This window comes from Saccoglossus kowalevskii, chromosome 20 (assembly GCF_978046115.1).
Source record: "Saccoglossus kowalevskii chromosome 20, keSacKowa6.1, whole genome shotgun sequence".
NCBI lineage: Eukaryota > Metazoa > Hemichordata > Enteropneusta > Harrimaniidae > Saccoglossus > Saccoglossus kowalevskii.
The window spans coordinates 30,456,345-30,462,682 of record NC_140660.1 but is presented as its reverse complement, the minus strand read 5'-3'; positions in this window follow the sequence as shown (position 1 = coordinate 30,462,682).

Here is a 6,338-nt window from a genome sequence, read left to right as displayed (position 1 = left end):
ACGAAGCAATAAAATATTTACATCGCTTTGAACTTTAGATGACCCCATAACTTAACGAAGCAATAAAATATTTACATTGCTTTAAACTTTAGATGACCCCATAACGTAATAAAGCAATAAAATATTTACATCGCTTTAAACTTTAGATGACCCCATAACGTAACGAAGCAATAAAATATTTACATCACATACATACGATATCCATGTACATATTGTCTTGTATACAATGTTACGTTCATTGCTGGAAAGTCAGTTAATGAGTATTTTGGAGTGTTGTGCAATAAAATATTTACATGGCTTTGAACTTTAGATGACCCCGTAACGTAACGAAGCAATAAAATATTTACATCGCTTTGAACTTTAGATGACCCCATAACGTAACGAAGCAATAAAGTATTTACATCACATACATACGATATCCATGTACATATCGTCTTGTATACAATGTTACGTTCATTGCTGGAAAGTCAGTTAATGAGTATTTTGGAGTGTTGTGCAATAAAATATTTACATTGCTTTGAACTTTAGATGACCCCATAACGTAACGAAGCAATAAAATATTTCCGAAGATTGAAATGTGAATTTTCATGAAAAGTTAAAGAGCAGTATGACGTCGTTTGGTGAGTTAAATAAATAAATATTGCAATATTTGTACATTGAAATCTGTAAATTATGTGTATTTATATTTGTTGCGTAACATCTACGTCACATGTGTATTTGATTATGATTGTCGTTCCCCATTGCATTCTTCTACCTTCTAAGTAGAGACAATTGTTGTGATTGTTCAATCGAAATAACTACTGAACTAACAATGGAGGTATAATTTTTACCGGAATACGGGTAAGAACCGCATATAAGAACCTCGCTCTGATTGGCTGACACTACGAACTGGCTGCCTAGCACGCTCAAAATTCACCTCACGCATGCTCACTTCACTGTTTTCGTACCAGAATCGTAGCGAGAATGAAAATAGTGCAATGTAATGTGATTTTTACCATCGCTATTTAGGTTTTGATGAATATCTGACTAAATCCATCAGGTAAATCATGTTCATTAGAGAAATATCTTGGCAGAGCTCCAGAAGGAGTACCTACACTTTATGCAATTTTTTTTAAATTATGCTAATTTATTCATGACGTAGCAGTTTCTGTGCTCATGAATATTCATTAATTTGTGGGTCAATACATTTTAAAAGGGGCGATATATTATTTTTGGGGGAAGAGTTAGAAAGGGGGATTAGCAATCTTTAGGGGGTCAATACAAAAGAAGGGAGCCATTTGGAAAGCAGCATTGCTCTTCGTGTCTGTTGTTGCACGTGACCTACAGCTGTTAACTGTGTTCGTTCTTCGACTGTGTTCGTTCTTCGACGACTTCGACTGGCTTCCATGTGGGGTAGTATTCTTGCGTTCTGTTTTCCTGACTTGAGTTTTTGAATCCGCTGTTTATGTTTTTAACGTCTTTCATGTCTTTTGTAGGAGTGTCCAATCCGTGATTCGAACTTGCGATCTTTGAGTTCCCAACGCACCGTCTTGTCCACTGTACCACGAGTGTCTTCACATAGGAGTAAGGATATAAGTCCTATTCATAGGAGCACTATCTTCACTAGCATTCAAAAATCTAACTAAACATACTGGATTCGAACCAGCGATCGCTCACTTTGCTGACATAGTACAAATCAACTGAGCTATGTGGGTAGTCATGCAAATTAAATAATTTGTTGTCATATATAGAAATACAACATATTTCTATTATTGAGTTACAATTGTCCAAAAAATTGCCAATTTTGTGTTTTTACTTGTGTAAACTATATGCATGCCATAACCCGTTAGTGTACATCTTGCCAATTGGGTGTTTGCCATTTGCGTTGCCCATACCTGACCCGACCTTAACCCTAATGTCAAGACACGTTCCTGTTAATAATTCCGTTGCCCATACCTGACCCGACCCTAACCCTAATGCCAAGACACGTTCCTGTTTATAATTGCTCAATAATGATACTCTGCTGTGCACTGTCTGCGGGTAAGTTGCATTGATGTCAACTGATTAAACAAGTCGCGTTTAAGTAATTTCCACTATTAACAAGTGGTTAAATTGTGACAATAAATGTGTGGACAAATATTTGAGATTAATTTTGGTGTAGACAACTCTCGTTTAATTATTTTACACCATTACAAGTTGTTAAATTGAGAGAATAAATGTCTCAACAAATATTAAATACTTAGTTTGATGTAAACAACTCACGTTTGATTAATTCCCACAATTAGATGTTGTTAAATTGAGAGAATAAATGTGCGGACAAATATTTTAGACTTATTTTGCTGTAGACAGCTCTCGTTTAATTATTTTACACCATTCCAAGTTGTTAAATTGAGAGAATAAATGTATGGACAAATATTTTAGACTTATTTTGGTGTAGACAGCTCTCGTTTAATTATTTTACACCATTACAAGTTGTTAAATTGAGAGAATAAGTGTGTGGACAAATATTTTAGACTTATTTTGGTATAGACAGCTCTCGTTTGATTAATTCCCACAATTACAAGTTGTTAAATTGAGAGAATAAATGTGCGGACAAATATTTTAGACTTATTTTGGTGTAGACAGCTCTCGTTTGATTAATTCCCACAATTACAAGTTGTTAAATTGAGAGAATAAATGTGCGGACAAATTTTTTAGACTTATTTTGGTGTAGACAACTCTCGTTTAATTATTTTACACCATTACAAGTTGTTAAATTGAGAGAATAAATGTATGGACAAGTATTTGAAACTTATTTTGGTGTAGACAACTCTCATTTGATTAATTCCAACAATTACAAGTTGTTAAATTGAGAGAATAAATGTGCGGACAAATATTTTAGACTTATTTTGGTGTAGACAGCTCTTGTTTGATTAATTCCCACAATTACAAGTTGTTAAATTGAGAGAATAAATGTGCGGACAAATATTTTAGACTTATTTTGGTGTAGACAGCTCTCGTTTAATTATTTTACACCATTACAAGTTGTTAAATTGAGAGAATAAATGTACGGACAAATATTTTAGACTTATTTTGGTGTAGACAACTCTCGTTTAATTATTTTACACCATTACAAGTTGTTAAATTGAGAGAATAAATGTATGGACAAGTATTTGAAACTTATTTTGGTGTAGACAACTCTCATTTGATTAATTCCAACAATTACAAGTTCTTAAATTGACAGAATGAATGTAAGGACAAATATTGACCATTATATTTGTGAGTAAATACCTGTTGTTTAATTAATTTCCACCTCTACAAGGTTGAGAGAATAAATGTGTCGACAAATATTTGATACTTATTTAGGTGTAAGAACTCGTGTTTGACCAACTTCCACCATTGCAAGTTGTTAAAATAATGAAATAAATATACTGGTATCATTGGATATTTGATTTAATTGTGAAACTTTCTAACAAAATGTTAATTGCTGGCTTCGAACCCTCAATCAACAATTCCGCAGACACAGTATAAATTCAACAACACCACAGAAGATATTCGTCTGAATTGTTTTCGTAATATAGGGAACGCCATCGACACTTTAACAAAACTTACCTTGACTTGTTTATCTCTTGTCACAATCTGGAAACTGTTGAACAAATTGCGCGTCGTCCAGTTTAAGACGTTAGTTATTGGCGATCCGCTCCGCTAGGATTGCCCTTATAATCACTTTTGTCGTTTTGTGTGTGTGTGTCTGTGTGTGTACATTTCCAGTGTTCACTATTATATCTTCTGTGATTTTTTTGGCTTGGCCGATTTCGTTCAAACTTGGCAGGTAGGTAGGTCACACCTTAACCCTAGTTATAAGGAAAAATCTGAAAAACGTTTTTGGCCCACCGTTGCCATAGCAACAGCCAAAAAACTGATTTTTTGATAGCTTCGCGCCAAATGTATCTCCTCCTACAAATTTGGAATAAAACACTTCAGACATAGCTTATTCTACTCAGCTTGAGTGTGGGCACAAAGTTACCATTTGAATTTTTGATATCTGTTTTCATTACCGAGAAATTTGACCCTAAAGTTGGGGAAACTTTTCACCAGCAACGGCTTTTAACTCCTCTGTGATTGTTTCGGCTCGGCCGGTTTTGTTCATACTTCACAGGTAGGTCGTGCCGTCACTAATTGGAAAACAATCCTGGCCCACCATTGCCATTGCAACATCCAAAAACTGATTTTTGAATACTTTCGCCCCAAATGTAATACCTCCTACCAGTTTTATCGGTGTCGCTGGGTGTATATGATAAAGGGAAGTTGTGCAACCAAATTTGCCGAGTTCGCAGTTTTTCGCCAATAAAAAAATAACTAAGGCAACAACTCACGGTTTTTCAGCATTTTTGTAATAAAGACATTATTCTCCATCAATAATCCGCCCAAAACAGGAACATTTCTACAAATTCTTGTGTTTTTTCGACGTTTTTCGAAAAACCTGCGATTAGGCTGTGAAAGTAGAACATTCCGGAGGGGGCGAAATGGAAGAGCCATATTTAACGTGTAAAAATAGAACGCGTATTTTGACCTCTATGCGGTCGTCGCCAAAGAGCCCCGCGTCCATCGCCTGGCAATGCTCTTCCGTTTCACCAGTTGCGTTTTTTTGGCTAAAATTTGGGCAGTACTGTCAGTCACGAAAATTGATGAATAAATTAATACACATAAAATATGAATCACGGGCTAATTCAATGGTCACCGAACACTCCACTGTGGCAAGATAGTAGCGTACTGTATATTTGACCCAGATTTGACAAGCATGGTACAGTTTTTTGCGCGTGTCCGTAATAACGCGCACAAAGGATTGTGGGACAGAGTCCTTTATTTGCTGGCATTCTTGACTTTTGACTGCAGTTCTTTTTTATATTTTAGAGTAAATGCTTTTGATATGCTCTTAGGTTTCTTAATATCCGTCTGAAATTCTGGACTGTGGTCATATTTTTCGATTAGGAGTCGTATATTTAAATAACTCACCGTGACTAATGTTTTGCATTATGAAGTATATTTTTATGAAGGTCAACACACTGTACTTTAGGTAAATAATTACCATCTCGTTATTTCATTATTTCGCTTTCCAGCATTTAAAGGAAACGCTTCATTCTAGAAAATGCTATCGCAAAACTGTTGGAAATAATAAATGTAACAGCAGAATACGTCCTAGCACAGTCACTCGACCAGGAGAGTGATTGTGGTCCTAGTAATAAACTAAGTGACTTCCAAAAACTGAATGGTGTTTGCGAACTTCGTATTAGTTATAAACCGACGTCAGCTTCACGTTTATGTCACACCATGGAAACAGCCAAAAACATGGTGCTTGTTTTTGAGCGGAGCGGATCGCCAACCAGCCTACCGGCTTGTTTTATTATTTATTCATTCAGTTTTGTATGATGGAGTTTTGTGAGGTTTATTATTTTTTTGCGACGTTCTTTGTTTACTTGTTTACGGTTTGAGAGATTTCAGTTTATTTGATTTACGTTTTTACGGTAGCTGTGAGCGGGACTAGAACCCACTGTCTTTTCAAGCTAATTTTGTTTTATTTTGATGGCACGCTTGTGTACCACGCCACGACGTTGGTCGTTAAGTGGTGTTCATTTTTCTAACTACTCCATTGTTCTGATGAGTTGAACGGAAAAGCCAAAACGATTGCTGGTTTCTGATTGCTTCGGTTCTGGCGAGTGTGTATCTAGTGTGATTCGAACCCATGTCGTTTGTATTGGGCGTTTTTTTATTTCCCATGTTGGCTACGCCGTAATATGCAACCACTTCCCCGTTTTATTGTGATTTTGAGTGTTTAATGATGTCTTCCTCACCCGTCACGCCATGACCCAGTTTCAACCACACGGCCATTTGGCAACACAGTTCGTGACCCTCGGCGTCACCCGACTGACTATATGAGCGTTCTGTTCAACTGTTAAGCTAGGATTTATTACCGTTATTATCATTATATTGTCACGTGATTTGTTTTACCTTATGTGTAATGTCTTAAGTATCTTTATTGTAATTTGTATATACCAATTCGTTTATACCGAGGAAACGACCCCGATTGAAGGTCATGTATTTTATGACGTCACCAATTCGTGTGTAGGTACTGCTTCTAGATCTGTGCCCCCTTTTCCACAAATTTTAATATATTCTTAACAATTGCTTTACCTATAAAACTCTGCACACCATGCTATGATCATTCAGTGTTTTGAACTAAACGACTCATCGGATTTATTGGCACATGATGTCATGAATCAAGGAATCTAATGGCCAAAAATAAATCGCCAAATACTGCATCGTACATAAATGATGACAGCGATTTACTGGGCCTATGGCCTGTGAACTTGCATGGTTTG